This window comes from Pteropus alecto, unplaced genomic scaffold, assembly GCF_000325575.1.
Source record: "Pteropus alecto unplaced genomic scaffold, ASM32557v1 scaffold100, whole genome shotgun sequence".
NCBI lineage: Eukaryota > Metazoa > Chordata > Mammalia > Chiroptera > Pteropodidae > Pteropus > Pteropus alecto.
This window is the reverse complement of record NW_006430723.1, coordinates 5546936-5569257: the sequence shown is the minus strand read 5'-3', so window position 1 is coordinate 5569257 and position 22322 is coordinate 5546936. Positions and strand designations below refer to the sequence as shown.

Here is a 22322-nt window from a genome sequence, read left to right as displayed (position 1 = left end):
TGTTATATGGTGTGAATAAAACTTAACAAATTACTATTTAGTCGACTATCTTCTACTGTGTACTATTTTTCATAGCTGTATCTTTCTTCACCTCCCTCCTCCTACATTATAAATTAGCACCATTTCCTGGCACTTTTCAGACACAACAGATGTAATGCTATCAACATTCTGATAATGCTGAAGTCACCACAAGCTCTAGGCATACTGTTTGCTGCCAGAGATCTGATGTTTTTATTATAAGTTTCTCTCTTTCTCTAATGTATTGGATCATATGCAATATATATATTTTTTTTTATATATATATAGTAGAAATATGAAAACTACAATATCAATTGCTGAATGGACCATGAACCAAAATGAGCAAGTGGAAACATCTGCTCACCTTCTAAAGCCATTAATGAAGAAATAAAGAATTTTCAAAAGCATCTGGAGCAGCCGCCATCATTCACTATTGTTTTTAATACCTTATCCAGTTAAGTTCTAGATGCATCAACCACCCATGGATTAGTACTAAAGCAATATTCCACCAAGAACCACCCTTTTCTGGATTTTTGGTGACCTGTTTTGTAAGACTCATGCTGAGTCTCATTTTGCAGAAGAAAAAAAAAAAAGGCTAATAAAATTGCAGGCGTCATGAGGAGGGAAGAAGCACAGAATTATAGGACAAAACACACCCTCCCCCCGCCACACACACACATAAAACAGATTTACCCTAATTCAAAAGTATTACAAAGAAGCGGGCCCAGCATCAAAAAATATGAACTGTCTAAATAAACCCTCCCATACCTTCTTCTCTGCCCTCAAGGACATACAAAATATTTTTCACAAACAGAAGAAAATGAATAATTTTTAGGCTGGAATACAAAGAAAATTCTGTTTTTTTTTTCTTTTTTTTTTAATGCCTACAGCACCCAGTCTTCCTAGGTGGTCTCCCATCCAAGTACAAACCAGGCCCGATCCTGCTTAGCTTCTCAGATCAGATGGGATCAGGCTTATCCAGGGTGGCATGGCTGTAGCAAAAGAACATTCTTCAGGTGTTCAGACATGTAACTGTAACCTAACAAAAACTATGCTTATGTCTCACCCCCATCCCATGCCATTCTATCCAACCCACTGATCACCAGAATCTATTTACAAAGACACAAAGACGCCCTGGATGATGTATTCTACTGCACTGGGCAGGAATATGCAGACACACATGGCACAGCCCGTGATGTCAAAGTCTCTGTGTGAGAACAAAGTACATAGACTATTAAAGTTCCAAACAAGAAGTTAAATAGTGATATAGTCCCTTCGTACTTGAACTGCTACCACACTGCATAAGATGCATTTTTAAAGGAGAGACATGAGAAAAACACAGAAAACATTGAGTCAAGATATTTCCAGCACCAATTGACAATCTTTATAAAAGTAAAGTGTAGAAGTTCTAACATCTTTCTTTCTAGAGTAAAGTAATTACTGGTGAGAATTCAACATTTACAGGGATGAGGTGGCAGGCCATAGGGACAGAAGTAGCAGAATTGGCCATGGTCTGGCTTTTGCCATCTACATAGGCTGAAGGGAGACCACCAGCTGTGGATTGATATACATGATGGTTGACTCAGAACAGTTCCTATAAATGAGTTCAACATCAAGTCATACACTATCTTTCACTTATTTAGCTTATATTGCCAGCAGATGACAAGATAGGTAAATCAACAGAATTCCTAATACTGGTGGCATATATAAACCTGTAGCAATTTAATAAGGCGGAAATGCCTTTGAGCGTCCGGACACCTGTTTGATACCATGTTCTGCTGCCAATGGCAAGGTGACTCTCCAGTCCTCGGGAAAACTGTGTGTCAAGTGAGGATGTTGGGCAGAAGTTCTCTAAATGTTCTGAGAAATGATAGTTAAATATGCCACTCTTCGACAAAAAGGATTCAGTGGACAAATAGGACTGAGATATACTACCACCACATTCCTTGTCCCCTGCTTCCTTCTCACTTTGAGATTCACAATGTAATCAGTATGCTCAAGACTCTGAGAGGTCCTGTGGGAAACCTGTTCTAACCTGGAATTTTGCAATCTTTTTTGATTGTCAAAATCCCAACGTTAAGACCTGTACAAGACAGTTTCTGAAATGTCTCCCAGAGATCCCCACATCCAGATTTTCATGCACTTGTGTGATCTCTCCCCTTGAGAGTAGACTGGATCTAGTAATTATCTTCTAATGAATAGAATATGGAAGAGGTAATGAAGTGTCACTTCCTCAATTAGGTTATACACTACCAAGCTCATAGCTCATGGTGGGAGAAATGGGTAAAGGGGGTAAAAAGGTAAAAACAAAAACAAATTAAAATTAAAAAAGAGGAAATAAAGCAGACCCAGTTGTACAAAAAAAGGCATATTTGACAAAATTGGCATTTTGTAGAAATGTCACTGTAACCAAATTTTCAATTAATGTTGTTTGGTCGGTGTTTTTCTCCCTTGGAGAGGAATGGTATTCCAACAAAAAAGCTTTACAAAAAGTATAATACGAAAAAAAACTGGGACTTCCATCTTCTTAGCACTCCTTCTCTTGCCTCCTGATGTGCTTGTGTTGTGAGCTGAACTATGGAACAGCCAATGTGACAAGGAACCGAGGGGTGACCTCTGGCCAATGACCAACAGGGAACTAAATTCTGCCAACAACCACATGAAAGAATTTGAAAGTGGGTCCTGGCCTCGTCAAGCCTTAAGAAGACTGTAGCACTGGCTAACACCTTGATTGTAGCCTTTTGAGACACTTTGAGCCACTGGATCCAGGTAAGCCATTCTTTGATACCTGACTCACAGAGACTTTAACATAATAGACATTGTTCTTTTAAACTACTAAGCTTTGGCATAATTGGTAATGTGCAGCAATTAGCCATGCTAATACAAAGCACATAGAACTACTCTACGGGAAACTCACTTTGGAAAGTGCTGACAAAATTTTAAAGGTTATTTCTTACATATCTTTTAAATGTATGAGATTAAAGCAAATCATTTGAAAACAGATTTTCCTAATCATAATAGAGAAAAAATTGCATAATCCTTTAAATTATATAAACTCAATTGTCACTAAATTAAAAAGACTAAACTAAGATTCATCTTTTCACTGTCAATGAGAAAGAATTTATAAAACAAAACTAAAGTATAGAAAAGACAAGCATGAATTTTTCAAGCACTTTGGATATACCCCAATCCATGGGGGTGCTCATTGCAAACCAAAATCTATCCATTAAGGCAGGTCCTCAAAATACTTCTTCTTGTCCATACATTCTCAGACCAGTTTAAGTCTCAATACAAAACTCATAATATTAAAATTCTATTTCATTAGAACTCCTCTTCCTTCTAATTGGTCAGCAATTTACCCAGGCTTTGTAACTCATCAAAACTGCTCTGCTACATGAAATTGTGATTCCATATTTTATGGTCTCACTAATGTAAAAAACACAAAAATGCTAGAATGCCTTCAAAGCACTGAGCACTGTGATGGCATACATAATGTAGGCTTAATGTTAGTATTATCATCATCATTATCTCTTTATCACACTTAACGAACATATAAATGTAAAAACAAAAATGAATATGCATGTCTGTCAATGACATGCTAAAATTAATGAGGCTAATTTCCTAATAAACATGCAGAATGTAAAAATGCAGAGGAGCACTGTCTCCTTCAAAGAAGTCACAAGGAAGGACTCTACACTTTCTTCCTGAACTTATCACCAGTCAGTGTTTTTTGCATAATTTCCTTTGGATTACTTTTTTAAAATAAACTTTTCGTGGATATTATTATTACTATTAGTATTACTGTTACTATTATTGTGCAACCTTGAAATGGTAAAATCCATTTTTCTTATCCATCTTATTCAACATAGTTTTCTTTGGATGGCTTTTGTTTATTTCTAAAAATAAGGCAAAAACTCATAAATTGATAGTGTGTTATGATTTAAGATTCCCCCATGGATATCCCATGCAAAACTTACGAAATACGTGAACATACTCACACAGCACACAGTTCCATCTCCTAATTTTGAATCACAGGGTTAATCGAAACCAAATACAAAACTGAGGTTGTACTGATGTTAAAAAGTTAAGCAAAATAAAAAAAATTAAACAACAGTTGTATAAACTTATAAATACCAAGTAATTTACTCATGTAAATGCATAGGGAGTTATAGCCATAAATTATTTTGTGTCTGAATGATAATATACAATGTGTTTTGGCAGATTAAATATTACCGATAGCATCAGGCTGCAGTGAGCAACTGAAGAATGTTTATTGCATTAAATTAAACTTATTTGTCTGAAGCAGCATTGAACAGAAGGTAGGCTTTCAAGTTTACCTTCCCTCAAAGCACAGATAAGGACCATTAAAAGAAAATGTCACCCATAGAAATCTGAATTTATTAAAGAGAAAAATTACGGGAAGATTTTTTTTTTTAACACAGTGTTGTTATGGTTTTTGTCTGCTTGCTTTTCACTTGCCAAAAAAACAACTATGGCTAGGACAAAAAATACCATATATATATGAGTGATAGCTCTGCTATAGTAAAATAACAGTAGATATGGAGTCAGAAAAGACCAAGTTCTGCCACTTTTTTGCTTCTCTTTATTGGCCCTCAGCTTCCACATCTGTAAAAGAGAAAGTTCCAGTCATTCCAATCAAGATCAATACTGCTCCATATTGACATATGGAAAAGTGTGTGTGTGTATCTGTGTGTGTGTAGAGGGTGTTGGCACTGTTGGATGAACAGTGTCTGGGCGTAACTAATGGCATTTGGTGGTGGAAAGCAGGCAGATTTTCCACCTGCCCAATGCCTGGAATACCCAGCCAGGCAGGTTGTTCTATGTAGTCACATAGAAGGCCCTCCCTGCAGCTAGGAGAAGCAGAAGCAGTGAAGTCAGGAATTAGAAATAGTACACAGTGTGATAAGAGACCTTCAAAAACAAAACAAACAAACAAACAAACAAACTGTCTTAACAAAGTGCCAATGCTGCCTCTTTGATAAATAAATTTTTCTAAGGCACCCTCTAATCTCACTTTCAGTGATTCTAAAGGATAACACCTTTGAGTCAAAGCCTTGCTCTTGTTAATCCCTATCCCTCCAAAAAATTACATGAGGTAACCTGGGTGGAAAAAGCAGTATATATGTGGGGATTAGAGAAAGTCTGGGGAAACTAAATTCCTCATATATTTGATAAGGCATTAAAAATTCTACACTTTTTTCTACTCTCTGAAACCATATTTGGCATTAGTACTAAGAAAAAGACTATATTTGCAGAGGGCATGTGCCAGTTATCAAACTATAGTCTCTCTCAACTCCAAAATTCACCCTTCATTGGTTGTTGTGCGATAGTTAGGTGGGCCCCTTAGCACTTCTCCTTGACAACAGGTGCAATGTTAAGTTATGTCAATAGAGGGCACTGGAGGGACACTGTAGAATGAAGGGTCTTCTCTCCCAGGTTCTAGGTGCCTCTGTTTCTCTTTTCTTTGCACCTTCCTAGTGCAGGGCATGCAGTAATGCACACATCTCCTGGGTGAGCTCAGGACGGGCTCCAGGCCAGTGACCACCTCACTGCAGCCTTCCTGATGCAGATACCACAGGCAGGTGGCTGACCTCGACTCTGGTGTTCCCATCCACCAACATCCATTTGACTGGATCCTGGTAGGATATTTTGTGCCCAGTGGCTGTGGACCAGCTCTGGCCCAGGGCAACCCATAAAATGGGGGACAACCACACCTTCTCCAGTGAAATTTGAACCAGAACTTGGGGAAGAAGGTCTCTGCTTCTCAGTTTGTTTCCTCCTTGCATACTCTCTCCCACCCTTAAAGTCTTCTTCTGAGTTCCCTTCATGCCTCTGTAGTTACTCTCCTCCTATAGGAAACGATTCATTATATTAAAGCTTCTCTGTTCAAACAAACTGCATTTTTGTCTCTCAAAGTCATATTTTCACATATTTTCACGTTATGAATTTAATAAATCATAGAATCTTTACAATATTCCTGTGAAGTAGCTATCTTTATTTTAGACATGAAAACTCTTTGGCCAAGTGTTTTCATTAATACAACAAGTATTTACTGAGTGCTGCATGTGGGCCTGAGACGTTGCTGTGCACTACAAGGATGGTGGCTGAAGTAGAGCCAGAATCCAGGAATCAAGTCTAGAGTGCTTTCCACCACACATTTCGGGTAGCAGTGTGCTGGTGGCACACCAGTGTTTGAAGAACGTGGGGCATTTCTCAAAATTTAGTATACATAAACATTATCTACTTAAGGACAGATTCTGGTTCGTGGTTGTTATAAGTTGAAATGTGTCCCCCCTAAATACATGTTGAAGTATTAGCCTCCTGTACCTCTCAGACTGTGACTGTATCTGCAAATAGGTTGTAATTAGTTCAGTTAAGATGAAATTATTCTAGAGCAGTGTGGGCCCTAATCCAATATGACTGGTGGTCTTATAAAGAGAATGCCATGTGAAGAGACACCTGTTTCCAGGGAGAATACTGTGTGAACATGAAGATAGAGACCCAGGTGATGCATCTAAAAGTCAAGGAGTGCCAAAGACTACCGCTAAAGCACCAGGTGCTAGGAGAGAGGCATGGCACAGAGTCTCCCTCACAGGCAACAAAAGAAACCAATCCTGGCAATACCTTGATCTTGAACGTGTAGCCTCTAGAACTGTGAGACAATACATTTCCGTTGTTTAAGCTGCCAGTTTGTGGTACTTTGTCAAGGCAGCCCTAGGAAATGAATACAGTGGGTCTAAGGTGTGGCCTGAGATTCAGAATTTCTATCAAACTCCCAGGTGATGCTGGTGCTGTTGGTCTTTGGATCACACTTTGAGTCCAAGAAACTAACGTAGAAGAGATGCTACTGTACCAGTCCCCCACCCTCTTTCAATGGAACATTAGCCTTTCTATAGACCTGACTAGAAGGACTAACCCTATAGTCTAGCTAGTGACCCAGAACCTGTGTGAACTGACTCAAAACAATGAAATAATTTTCTGGCCAGCAGAGGAGAAAGAAATTACAGCGTTGTTAAAAGTAACAGTGAGGCCTAAAGGAATTTATCTACAAGTGTAAATTAAGGGGAATAATAGCCAGTAGTTGGGCTGGGAAAACAACACAAAACAAAACAAAAGCATATGTGGATGCAGCCAAGTCACTTCAGTGAAAATTTCAACATCAGGGGTCCCCTGAGTAGCTTTCAACATGGAAACACCTCCCATCACAATCTTTGTTGGGTCCAATCCTGCTATGTCTGCATTTGAACTTCTGTGCTTTTCCCTTGCTGTATTCTCATGATGCCTCCTTTTTTCCCGCCCTCATTTTTCTAACTAAAATGTTCTAATAGAATACACATAAAAATTAGTGAAATGAAACACACTGTCCCACTGATCCCCTCTACCAGAAGTGTTAAATTATCTCCTACTGGCCATACTCTCTTTTTTCCTTTTTATGAATTTTACGAGGGCATATGGCCTCCAACTGAAGATTATCTTTCCCAGCATCCTCTGTGTGTGAGGCTACGTGACCAAGTTTGGGGCAATGGGATAGGAGTTGAGGTGATGTGTGAAATTTCAAGGTCATGTCCTTTGAGACAGAAATGTGCCCTGGACTCCCTTTTTCCCCATTCCCACAGCCAGAAAACAACAACGAGAAAAGCAGCCATCGGGGTCATAATGGAAACCACACGGAGAAAAGCGAATCAGACCTGCCATCCTAAGCCACTGGAGCACAGATGTCTCCCTGCCCTAGACTGCTCACTTAGCTTTGTGTTGTCACATATTTAAGGGCTTCTTTGTTACAGCATCTTAACATGTGTTATAACTAATGCACCCTTTCCAATAACCTTTCCACTGATGCTTGGCTTTTATATGAATCTGCTCTCCATTTCCAGTTCTAAGCCATGTCCTGCCAGCTGCATTCTGCTTTATTTGAGGTTCAGGAAGCCTGGGAGTGATATAATGTCTGTACCCACACATATATCTGAACATCGGCAGCCTCGTTTTTCATCAGGGCTGTGGGGCAACTTCAGTCACTGTATGGGCTTTAGGGACCTGGCTTCTCATCAAGCACTGTAGTGCCTGAACTGCGGTGGGCCCCTTGTCCTCACTGAGAGCCAATATTATGGCTTCTATGTTTATACACAGGCTGAATACTAAAGCAGAGATAAGTCTTGCACAAAGGGAAACGCAAGTGTTGGAAGGGAGAATTTCAAAGGATAAGAAAAAAAATCTCCTTTTTAGAAACTAGTATATGCATGGCCAACTCTTGCACTAATTTATATTGAGAGAAATCTCCAAGAATTCATTGAACTCAGAGCACCTAGTTTTATTAAACATTTCCCCATGTTTGAGCAGATATCACGGGCTCATTTCACAGAGAGAGAAACTGACAGAAAGAAAGGTTAAATCCTTTCCATGCATAGAGCAGTTATACACAGAAGGCACCTATGTGTAGCAGCCCACCCAGCAAGAAGACATTTCTTCACCATGCATTCCACTAATTCTTATAGTTTATCGAAACACTCAACAAGTACATATGTGGCTTGCCTGTTAATGAATGAAGAATGGGTACAGAACTTGGATTCCTAGTTGTATTATTTATTATTTACTTATTCCTTCACATGACAAGCACTAAACACTTAGTATGCCTGGCCCAATACATCCAATAAAGGATATTAGACAAAAGGCTACAGCATTGTTGTTGTCAAACACTGAAAACAGGTTAGAGTAGAGCACGGTTAACCTCATTAGGCTGGAGTCAATCTTGCTTCACTCACCAGTATATATTATGTGCTGCTGGCTGAGTACACCCAGCCCCAATGCCCAAGCTCTATCCACATATCAGTTCTACTGTGCTCACTTCAGAAAAAAATAGACACAGTGGTGTTTGTGCAGGGAAGACGAGACACTGGCAAAGCAAGAAATATGAACAGCCTCCTCCTCATAAAATACTCAAAGTGCTCAGCCTCCTGATGGCAGGCTACTTGTCATTTTGATAGAGAAAGGACATACTCTTCACACATATACAGACACGCATAACAGAGAAGAGTTGGAAAATGCATCACAAGAAGAGAAACGGAAATAAATCAGTTATTTAGTCTAGAAATGTAAATGAGGGAGGTAAAGGATCACTGTTATTTTTAAATAAATTGGCCTTTACTTGAGAAAGAGTAGAAATTATTTACTGAGTTTTTGCTACCTCTAGGCACTGTGCCAGGGCCTTTACATATTTCTGTGTTTCCTCATTTAGTCTTCTCTATCCTCATGCCAGAAAGACATTGCTAACTCTGATTTACAGATGAAGAAACCAAAGTTTGGAAAGATCAAGAATGTCACCTAAAATAAAAAATAAAGAAAGAATGTCACTAATCGCACAAGGTTCAAGTGGGAAAGCCAGGACTAGAAATCATATTTATCACCTAAACCCACATATTTTGTACTGTATTATGTCACTATATATGAGACGGTGCAATAGCAGAAACAGCTCCCGACTAAACCAATGAGAAGCCAGTAAGTGGGATAAGGGGCTATGCCTTAGCTGGGCAGGGTCCCTGCAAGTAACAGGAGAAAGGTACCAGGGAGTTGGGGAGCATTCGTCAGACCAGTACACTTGAACCACAGAAGACAGGCCCACAGAAATAGACTCCTTTGCCTGTGGCTACAGTAGGGGCAGTCAAAGGCCAGACTCTCACATTTTCAAGGCCCTGCAAAAAGTGAATGTGGGAACACAAATACTATATTTTAAAATGTTATAAATCAAACAAACTATTAAATAACATTTATTCTATCCTTCTTTCTCAAAAATTCCTTTCAAAACCACCGGGAAGGCTAGGTTGTAATTTGGGTTTCTCCAATCTCTCAGTCTCATACCTGGCAGCATCTGGAGAGTTAGCCTGTGACACTGACCCCCATGCACTGTCCCAAGGCCTATCCTCCTTCTATTCATTCCCTTAGCTCCAGAGCACAGCTCATCACAAGGTGCTCCGTGTTCATTACAATGGACACCTAGCCCCAGTGTCCAACCTTTATCCACATACTCATCCCTACAGGTGACTGAATTTTAGGCAGCCATGTAAAGACACAAACCTGCTGCTTATCTGCCCCCAGGCAAGAGGGCCCACAGACCCCAGAAGCAGGCTTGAAGCCATATGGACAATCAATTCAAAGGTCTTCGTACAGAGAATGTGGTGTAGGATGGGGGCATGGGCTCCCAAAGATCAGACCTTCTGATTCCACGGACTCCTTACACCCCAGGGAGAGAAGCACAGCGAAAGGGCCGGAACAAGGGCTTCACACAGCTTAGGCAGGGGCCTCTCTTGCCTGAGTCTCAGGCTTATCCTAGGGAATCACATACTTCTATCTGCAAAGGGAGTAGAAAATTTGGTTTGTGGGGATCAACTGGATGGGAAATGTATAGTTCATCAGTTTTCATCCTTGCTGTACATTCCAATCCCGTAAAGAGGAATAAAAATATACACATACTTGGCCCCGTCATAGAGAATCTGCTTTAATTGGTATGGAGAGAGGCCTGGGCATTGGGAATTTACAAAGCTGCCCAAGGGATTTTAATTTGTAATCAAGGTTGCAAACCACTACTAATTAGATAAAAGAAATATGTTCTACAACCTAGAAATAACTCATCCACCACTGCCATGTATGTGTCTGAAAAACTTTGACGGTTACTACGGGGTGAGGGTGAGGATTAGAGGAAGATGATCAAGTGGAGGGGAGCTGGAAGCCCAGGCCAGAGGCAAGATTCTGGGCCAAGGCCGTACCCATTCATCTAATGCGAGAGCATTTCTCCAAGAGTAAAATTATGTGATTTATTTGGGTAGGTCAGGAATTGAATTAATTTATTTCGTTTTCATGGATGTTTTCTTTCTTTCAAACTGTCCCTACATACCTACACCTCAAAACCTGTCACCTGTTTCAAATTATCGGCTTTGAGAAAAGTCTTGGTCCTATGTACGGTCAGAGACTCAGTACATGTCACAGCCTTGAGTTTCCTTTCTTGAGAGCTTAGAGCCTACAGTAGGAGAGAATATGAGTTCAGAGGACAGCTCTGCCGCCTTCCTCCCACACAGTGCTAAGCCACGGCCCTTCTGATACGACTGAATGTTTGTGTCTCCCCAGAATTCATCTGTTGAAGCCTAATCCCCAACGTGATGGTATTTGGAGGTGGGGCCTTTGAGGGTGATTAGGTCACTGAGGTGGAGCCCTCATAAATGGGATTAGTATTCTTATAAAAGAGACTCCCTTTCCAGTCAAAATGGCAGAGTAGGTAAACACTGTGCTTGCCTCCTCCCATAACCACATCAAAATTATAACTAAAGTACAGAACTACCATCACTGAGAATCGCCTCAAGTCTAGCCAAACAGAAGTCCTATAACTAAGGATATAAAGAAGAAGCCATGTCAAGACTGAAAAAGAAAAAAAAAAAAAGAGACCCTAGAGAGATCTCTTAGCCTTTTCTACCAAGTGTAGACACAGCAAAACAATGGCTATGAAGCGGCTTCTCACCAAACATAGAATTTTGGGCACCTTGATCTTGGACTTCTCAGCCTTCAGAACTGTGAGAAATTAATTTCTATTGTTTATAAGTCATCAGTCTTTGGTGTTCTGTTATAGCAGCCCGAATGGATTAAGGTATCTCTCCTGGTTGCAGCTCTCTGATGTCTATCCAGGAGATGAAATAAACAAACACACATTCACTCCCTGCTTCTCCACATAAGGCACTGATTATGTGTCATCAGGAGTAGACTTGTTATTTACTAACGATAAAAAGTGGGAAAAAGTGTTTTGGCAACATGAGCACATAAATGCACACCGATCACATGTTTTCCTCGCAAACAGCCACAGACTCCCTGGTTTCTTTCTATCATTGTTATCAAAGCACAATTTTCATAAGATTCTACTGGAAATTTCAGTTATAATCCCTTATAAGCTTTTTTCTTTTCAGACTTTTTTCTCTAATTGTTGAATTTAAAACTCAAGCTGTATACATAAATAAAATTGTAAGGCAAATTTCATGCATTACAGCTCATCACTGATCACCACTCCAGACAAATTCTAAATACAATCAGAGAAAGACATCTGCCTTTAGTTAGTCTCTAAGCTGAAGTTCTAAAGAGGTAGTCTGCTTAAGTAAACTCTGCATAGAACATTTATCTTCAAACATGGGTATGTATACCCCATTGGTCCATGGTCAAGGACAATTATAAGGAAAATGAATTCCATATTCTCATCATCCATATTTACTCTTTCTCAAAACTGATTAGCTCAAGAATGTATAAAACATTTCTTCACAATAGTCCTTCTTCCATGTTACAATGAATGGCACAGCTCTGAGCCCCTCTAAATATCATTTTTGTTTTCCTTTGAGAATATAAATACTTCCAGACACTTAAAGGATAAACTTAAATATTGTTTTTTAGGAAATCTGCAAAGCTTCTGTTAATAACTAATCAATATACATTGTTTTCTTTTTCTTTCTTCTACATATTTCCTTTAAGCACATAACTAAGCACCAAAAAATGGTATTTTGCCTCTGTTCGAAATTCCAAAACCATTAAGGTGATGCATACTCTTTTAAACGTAATGAAGGTTTGCAAGACTACCATATTTATTCATATCTTTTACAATATTGGATGTGGCCTATGGATAAAAAATTTACGTGATTCCTTTCAGGTTTAGTGAATTACAGTTTAAAAAAAAATGTAACTAAAAACCTATTGATAAAATAATAGCATTAAGTGCTCATTCTAGTTAGAATAATTCTTCTTATTTCACTCTGTAATATCTTTCATATTTTTGAACTTCTAAAAATAAAAAAAATATATATTTAAACTATGATGAACATATTTAGGTATTCACTTAAAAATGTGTGAGCTAGACTTCTGCTTCTAGGAAGATGTAGTACACATACACTTCCCTATTGCTCCTGCTAATTATAACTAAAGTTTGTGAGAATTATATATGAATATGTGACAGAAGATGGTAGAAAGAAAGCAGACTGGCTATGGACTGCAGGATCTGATGAAATATAGTGGTGTGTTCCCTGGATTTCTTTTTGTCTCATGTCTCAGACTTGGACCTGAAGAGGCTGGCAAATGAGAATAACCAATGGCATAGACAAATTAAAAAATCCCAACCAAAATTGGCTTTTTCTAGCCAAAAGACTAGAAAACGAAAAGCTCGTAATATAGATCATTTTAGACAAAAATCACTTTATTCCAGGTAAACACTACAGACACACACACATACACACACACACACACACAATTGTGGTTCTGCTCTTCTGTAGGCAAGCAAAGGTAAGAGGAGCTGAAAGTCACACCCTCAGGAGGTTGTAATGAGGTGCCCCTATCCTCTCCACTGAGTGGTATCACAAGAAGCGCTTCGAGAGGCTGATATTTCCTAATCATTTAGTGGGAATGAGGCCATCCTCACTGAAATGTCAGTGCAGACCATGTGGGGAGCCAAAATTCCAAAGCCCACCCGGCAGTCATGAAGAGTCTTCCCCACTCAGGTATCAACAGAGGCTGACTGGGAAATCTGGACTTCTATTTCTACCTGGTAGTAATAATTGGAACCCCCACATCCCCTCCTACAGTGGTAACAGAAAAAACCAGCTGAAACAGAAAGTTTAAATAAGATTCGGTCTCATAGCATTATAAAAATAAATGTACAGATTTTAATAGAAAATCACCCATCATACCAAGAATCAGGAAGATCTCAAAATAATTGAAATCAATAGATGACAACGATGAGATGAAAAAAATGTTAGAATTATCTGACAAAGTTTTTAAAGCAGCCATGATAAGAATACTTCAAAAAGCAATTATGAACACACTTCAAACAAATAAAAGATAAAAAAGGCCTTATAGAAGAAACTGAAATTACAAAAAAATGCCAAATGAAAATTGTAAAATTGAAAAAAATACAGTAATGAAACAAAACGCCAGTGGATGGATTTAACAATCTAATGGAAAGAACAGAAGAGAAAATTGGTGAACTAAAAGACAGAAAAATAGAATTTAGCCAATTTGAACAACAGAGAAAAAACAATGAAGAAAAGTTATCACAGGCTCAGGAACTTGTGGAGTCATATTTTTTTAAAAAAATCTAGCATTTGTGTCATTGGAGTCCCTGAAAAAGAAAAGAAAGAGGGTGGATCTGAAAAAATACTCAAAGCAAAAATAGCTGGAAACTTCCAGAATTGTCCAGAGATATAAACCTAGAGATTCGAAAAGCTTATTAAATCCTGAACACGATAAACCAAAAAAAATTTATACCAAGACAAACCATTATTACACTTCTGAAAATTAAGGAAAAAGAAACAGCCTTGAAAGAAGCCAGAGAAAAATAATATTTTACAATAGAAAAAAAATCTATTCAAATAATAGCAGATTTCTCATCAGAAAACGTGGAGGCCAGGAGGAGGTGTCACAATATGTTTCAAGTGTTAAAATAAAAACTGTCAGCTAAAATTGTGTACTCTACGAAAACATCCTTTAAAGAAACTTGAAGAAATCAAGACATGCTCAGTTAGAGATAAAACAACTGTGTTTGTCATCAGTAGATCTACCCTGAAAGAGGGCTAAAGATCTCAGAATATCAGGAAGAAGGAAACATGGTAAATAAAAACATAAGTAAATACAATAGGTTTTTCCTCTCCTTTTGAGTATTTTAAATTCTGTTTGATAGCTGAAACAAAAATTATAACACTGATGTAGTTCTAAATGTATATATAGAAAATACTAGAGATCATTACATTATAATGGGAAAGTTAAGAAACAAAGGTTTCTATAATTCACTTAAACTGGTAAAATGGCAATACTAATTGATGTTATGTAATAATTTATGTGTAAATAATGTAATGCTTGGGTCAATTACTAATAATGCTATACAAAGAGACCTAGTATAGATAAATAAAAATAAAATTTAAAAAAGATTAAGTAACACACAAGAAGGCAGTACAGTGGAAAACAAATGAAAAACAGAGGAAACAAAAATAAAATGAAGCCTTAACATGTAATAACTACATTAAATGTAAATGGCCTAAATACTAATAAAAAGGCAGAGATTGGCAGGACTGGATTAAAAAATATTACCCAATTTTATACTGTATAAGAGACTTACTTTAAATATTAAAATATTAAAGTATTAAAAATTAGGCCATTTAAAAGATGGGATGGACAAATATACATCATATAAATATCAATCAAAGAAAAGCAGAAGTGGCTATATGAATGTTAGACTTTACAGAAAATAAAATACCAAAGACAGAGAAATATTTTATAAAAGGGTTAATGGACCAAGAAGACATCATGATCCTAAATGTGTATGTATTAAAAATGTTGCAAAATATGTGAAGCAAAAATTCATAGAACTGAAAGAAATAGAAAAAGCGACAATTATTGCAAAAGATTTCAGCATTCTTTTCTCAACAATTGATAGAATAACAAGGCAGAAAATAAACAAGAATATAAAAGAACTAAACAGTACCAGCAATCAACGGGATTCTAATAAACTTTTCTAGAACACCGCATCTAGTAATAGCAGAATACACATTCTTTTCAAGTGTGAACAGAACATGTTCCAAGATAGATAAAATCCTGGGTCATAAAACAAATTTCAACAAATGCAAAAATATTGAAATCTTATAGATGTTTTCTCTTACCACAGCGGAATCAAACTAAAAAGCAACAACAAAGTGATAATAGGAAAATCTCCAAACATTTCTCAACAACATACTTCTTAATCTAATGGATCAAAGAGAAAGTCTTAAAAGAAATCTCTTCTCCCAGATGGTCTCACTGGAAAATTCTACCAAACGTTTAAAGAAAAATTAAAACCAATTCTATAAATCTTATCCAGAAAATAGAAGATCCACTTTCCAAATCATTTTATAAAACTAGTAATATTCTGAAAACAAAACCAGACAAAGAAGTAAAGAAAACTGCAAACCAATATCCTTCATTAACATATGCAAAAATCTTTAACAAAATATTATCTAATATCATTCAACAATACATAAAAAAGAATCATATACTATAATCCAGCGGTGTTTATTCCAGGGGTATGAGGCTAGTTTAATATTTGGAAATCAAGCATTGTAATCCACCATAAAAACAAGTTATGAATAAAAATTACATGATTATGTCAGTTGATGAAAAAAAGCAATTGACAAAATTTAACAGCCAATCATGATCAAAACTCTTAGAAAAATAAGAATAGAGAACTCCCTCAACCTGATAAAGTATCTATTAAAAACCTAATATTCATATTAATACGTAATTATTTTAATTATACAGCTAACATTATACTTAATGTTGAAAGACTGAATGCTTTTCTCATGAAATTGGAAAACAAGGATTTCTATTCTTACCACTCTTATTCTATACAGTGCTGGAAGTTCAAGTCAGTGCATTAAGGCAGTCTATGAAATAAGACATATAGATTGAAAAGGAAGAACTAAGTATCTATTTGTAGATAATGTGACTGTCTACATGGAAAATCCTAAAATATCAACAAAAATCTCCGAGAACTGATAAGTAAGTTCAGCATGGTTGTAGATATAATATACATAAAAGATAATTATATTTCACATAATAGTAATAAATACCTAATGCTGAATTTAAAAATATAATGCTATTTATAATTATATACAAAAGTAATTAGAAAGAAATCTATAAATTCAATTCGTATGCTGAAAACTATACAATGCTGAAAAAAAATTTTTTTAAAGATCTAAAAAGAGACCCATATATGTTCATGGGTTGGAAGATTCAACATAATAAATAAGTCAATTCTCTTCAAATTCATATACTTGTTAACACAATTCCTATCAAAATCTCAGGAAAAGTCCTTGTGGATTTAGATAAGATTATTCTAAAACATATGTGAGAAGATAAAGGAACTAGAATAACTTTGAATAAAGAAGAAAGTGGAAAGAATCAGTCTACTCATATCAAGATCTATTTTATAGTTACAGCAATCAAGATTGTATGTTGTTGATGGAGAAACAGAAACAGATCAATGGATCATAAAAGAGAATACATAAATGACATGCACAAATGTGCCCATTTGACTTTTGATGAAAGTATAACAGCATTTAAATGAGGAGAGGACAGCTTTTTCAGTAAATGGTGCTGGAGCAACTGGACATCCATTTAAAAAAAAAAGTGAGCCTCGACCTAAGTCTCACACCTTATGCAAAAGTAAATAAATAAATAAATAAATAAATAAATAAATAAATAAATAAATAAAATAACATAAAATGGATCATAACTTAAATGGAAAATGGAGAATGGAAAAGCTTTAGAAAAAAATAGGAGAAATTTTGTCAGGATCTAGGACTAGGCAAAGAGTTATCAGACTTGACAGCAAAAGCACAATTCACAAAAGAAGAAAAATGATAAATGAGACTCCATCAAATTAAAAACTTTTGTTCTGTAAAGGGCCCTGTTAAAATTAAAAGAGAAACTATATAGAGTGATAGAAAATATTGAAAACCCCATATCGTACAAAGGATAATACCTAGAATATATTTAAAAACTCTCAAAACTCAACAGTAAACCAACAATCCAATTAGAAATGAGGAAAAAACATGAAGAAAAATTTCAACCAGATGATACACAGATAAATAAGCCCCTGAAAAGATGTCCCACATCATCAGTCATTATGAAAATGCAAAATAAAACCACACTGAGATATCACTACATACTTATCAGAACGGCTAAAAATTTAAAAACAAAACAAAAAAAAGTGATGAAACCAAATTCTGGTAAAGATGAGGGGAAACTGGATCAGTTTATACATTGTGATGAGATTGTAGAATGTTATAGTCAATCACCCAAATTGCACTAATGAGATACCCCAGATAAATGAAGTCTTGTTTTCAGACAAAAACCTGTTTTTTTGTATTTGTTTTTGTTTTTGTTTTGTAGCTTTATTCATAATAGTCAAAGCTGGAAACAAACTACATGTTCTTCAATGGGTGAATGGCCAAACTATTGATATACAGAACAACCTGGATGAGTCTTCAGAGAATTATGCTGGGTGAAAAAAGCCAATTTCCAAATGTTACATACTGTATGATTCCAGATATACAATATTCTTGAAATGATGAAATTATAGAAATGGAGACAGGATTAATAGTTGCCACGAGGAAAGGAGGGAGCAGGGCTGGGAGAGAAGTGGATGTGGCTGTAAAAGGACAACACGATGGATCCTCGTGGTGATAGAAAGGTTCTGTATCTTGACTATATCAACGTCGACATCTTGGTTGTGACATTGTACTATGGTTCTGCAAGATGTCACCACTGACGGAATGTGGGTAAAGGTTATAGAGGATCACTTTGTAGTATTTCTTACATGTGAATCTACGATTATTTCAAAATTAAAACATAAAATGTTTGAGATAACTCGCAGTATTCCAGAACTCTTTTAGGGGATATGCTTTAGTCAAAATGTTTGAAGGCCACTGATCCAGAAAATTGGTAGATGGAGGCATCGAAGGAGCTCAGAACCAGAGGCAACCCTGCTCTCCAATCACCTCTTCCATTCATAATTAAGCAGGTGGAAGAGGCTATTTCTGACATTTGTATTCAAAAACACATCAATTGAAGAGATGCTGGATGAAGTGGTTGAATTTCAAAAATTAAGCTGCTTTTTACCTAATTGATAGGTCAATTTCATATTTGAAATCTCATGAGAGTCTCAGCAAGCTGCACAGCATAGAAAGAAAAAATCTGATTTGAAGAGAACTTGAATATCAATAGATGCAAAAAAAGGATTGTTAAATTTTCTGCCTAGTCTCTATGTTTGACCTTCAATTAGGGAACATAGCACTCAGCTGAGGCAAGCACAGCCTCTGGACTCATCATCTTATGCAGCTGCAGAACTGAGTTCTGGGATACTAGTAGATTGAGGGGACATGCATCTGTGGACACAAATCTATAAAATAGAGCAAACATCACAGACACACCATACTCTTTTTAGCATGTCTGTTTCTCCCTATGCATCACACGTTCTCAGACACAGCAGGTGTTAGAAAATTAGAATAACTACCTTCCCTTGGCCTGATTCTGGCAATGTACACAGCACCAGAACAGCTGAGAAAAAAATAGAAACCATTCATTTGCCCACGCTCTGCTTGATATGGTTTTGATAAACGAACAAAAAAATGGTCACGAATCTTCACTTGACTGATGATCAGATTTGATGCAATGCATACACATATCTAATAGGCAGTCAACTAGGATTTTTTCCAGTCGTCTTGCAATCGTGTTTAAAGCCCATTGTTGACAATGGAGGAACCAAGTTTCCAGGGACTGGCTTTGCTTCCTGAGAACTACTACAAGATTCTCTCACACAAACCACCCCTCCGCCTTCCTGCTCAGTATAGTGACACAGTGGGGAGAAAGGTAGGAACATTTTTGGAAATTGCAATTTTCATTAAAAGCAGCTCTTTGCTTCACTTATCTCCTCTTACGGGGAATAGAAGAACATGTTTTTCTACCCTGAGACCAAGAGGATAATCTGTAAATAGTGGTGGGGTTTACAACAAGGAATGATTTACATTTTATTCCTTTTTGCTATACGTAGACTTAGGCAGCAGACTAGCTGACCTGCACTGGTAATAACAGAGTAAGACAAGAATTGGAGACAGGAGACATGAAAGGGAAGTGCTGACAAAGAAGGGCCTATCTCTTCTCTTGAGCTCTTTATATTGGAGAAGCAGGAACATCAGACCTTGCCTAGTTTCAAAGGCATGAGAAGGGAAAATGGGGGACCTCGCAGTTCCTAATACAATTCCAGTTCAAGGGTTAAGAAGCTGGAGGAAATGGCCAAAAGGGATCACCACAATAAGGCAACTGCTCAAAGAAGCACCCTCGCCAGCAGCGCATGCATTACCCACAACCTGTCAATGCTGAGTCCCTAGGCAGCAAGCCTGGCTAACCAAAAAGAGTGAACGGTCAAGTGAGGAGACTCTGGTCTATTCCTTCTTCCTTTTGTCCAGCCACAAGCACCAAAATTAAAAGATGTGAGATGTAACAGCCAAGACCAAGCTGTCCTTGTACCTGTTCCCTCAAACCCGATTGCTACAGTAGAGAGATGATGAGCTCTGAAGCAAATACAAGATTGAAACTTAGAAACTGAGAAAATAAAGGTTTTATTTAAAATTAAATGAAAGCAAGTGAAAAATTATAGAATCTGGGCATATTTTATTAAGAGAGTTACTGCAAAGTAGAAAAGGGGAATCCATCATATCTAGTCAGGGCAGCTATAAGAAAAACTGAAAATCCTCATATTTACATCTTGAATTATGGCTAAAGTCTCTTCTGGAATAAGAGGCAAACAAATCATTAAGGAGAATGGGCCCCCAGAGGATATGTATTGGGATTGAGTTTAGAGCCTTACAATTGTCAGGATGGTCTCAGGACCAGCAGCATATGCATCACCTTGGAGCTTCTCAAAAATACGGAACCTCGGTCCCACTGGGGAACCACTAAATAAGAATCTGCATTTACAGGAACTCCAGGTGATTCTTCTGCACACTAAAATCTGGGCAGCAGTGACCTAGAGCGTTGGATAGAAGATGCATGGCGAGGCTCCCAGGCGTGTGGTGTCCTCCTTCCCCTGTCTGAGAGTATACTCAGTGACTAATCACAGTCTGAGTGACTAATCAACAGCTGTCAATCTCATCTGTCTAGTGGAGGATACTGTGTGTTTGTCCATCTCATAATTTTAGAGCAGGAATCCCTCCATCACCAGTGGGATGAATAGGAAATGATTAGAACACAAGGATTTATCACTATTTTTATATGAACTTAGAAATATGTATTTTTAATCTTAGTTTTAATTCATAATGCAGTATATATCTAGAGATATAACCCACTTTTAAAAAGTGCCTTGGGATCCTCAATTTTTTAAAGAATGTGATGAAGATCAGGAAATTTACAACATTTGAGAAAGGCTGTTGTTACAGGTGGAGACTCCATCAGCTTGGGTCTCTGAGTTCATATGTGGAGGAGCGGACCAATAACCATCCCCCTAGTTCAGGGGTCCCCAACCCCCTCAGGAACCGGGCTGCAGAGCACGAGGTGAGCAGTGGGAGAGCAGAGCAAAGTGAAGCTTCATCTGTATATGCAGCCGCTCCCCAGCACTAGCATCACCGCCTCCGCTCCACCTCAGATCGTCAGGCATTAGATTCTCATAGGAGCACTGTCCCTGGTGCCACAATGGTTGGGGACCGTTGCTCTAGTGAAATAACTCCTCGTGGTGTTAAATCACTGGGACTGGAGGTTTGTCGGTTTCTCAGTATAACCTGGCCTATCCTAACAAAAACACAGAACGCTGGGGAAGGCCTAAAACAATTTACCTGATCAGAGGAGCTAACAGAATAGGACACTGTCTCTGAGAAAATCGCTCTAATGTCACATGATTTGGGGCTCCCTGCCCTTCATATTCACATGCAATGCTCAGAGTATATTTTCTAGCTCAGTTTATTCCTGGAACTTGGCTCTCGGCACTGTGGAAACCCACACCTTGATAAGATGTCTCCCCATTAGCAGTAGCTCTTCAAAATAATCATCTCAGTTTTCAGGGCACTACCTGAAAATATCTCTTCTAATTAAAACAATGGGCAATTCACCTTTCCAATAGCTAGAGGCCCTTCTGCGATGCCACTTTACATCTTTCATAAATACCACGAGAATAAAAAATGCTTCATAGCTAAAAAGCCACAGGCTTTCTCCAAGGAAAATAATCAAACCAAATCAACTGCAGAACTCAGTGTGGGTGGCAGTGCCTAAATAATAATGATTGTAATAGGAAATTTCAGTGTCATAGCTAATATTCTTCAGTCACTAATTATGTGCCATGCACAATTCTAGGCCTTCTTTCATTTAGATCTTCCTAATAATCCTATGAGACAGACACTAATATTATCTCCATGTTCTCGACAAGGAAACTGAAACCCAGAGAGGCTGAGTATCTTGTCCAAGGTTGCACAGCTAGGAAATGGAGAGTCAGGATGGGAATTTATAATCTCATTATTTATATTCTCTCTTATATTTCAGGGAGAACTATGCAATTTGAACATACTACCACTACTACTTATTCCTGCAGTGTTCTCTAGCAACCAAACAACCTCACAAAGGATTCGAAGTTTTCTCTTATAAGTAGAAGGGAGGTTTCTGTTTCTTCTCCTCCTTTGACATTACCTATGCCACTCTCCATGTCCCCTACCTCATCGGCTGACTCCTTTTACCTGTGGGATAAAGCCTTATTC

The 22322-nt window shown here is 37.6% G+C and overlaps 1 protein-coding gene and 1 pseudogene across 6 annotated transcripts in view; both read right to left on the bottom strand.

Annotated features, from left to right (window-relative positions):
- CTNNA2 (catenin alpha 2) overlaps positions 1-22322 on the bottom strand; it is a 988991-nt gene that overhangs the window by 416576 nt on the left and 550093 nt on the right. The window lies entirely within an intron of this gene.
- On the bottom strand, positions 900-1018 carry LOC112483053 (annotated as a pseudogene).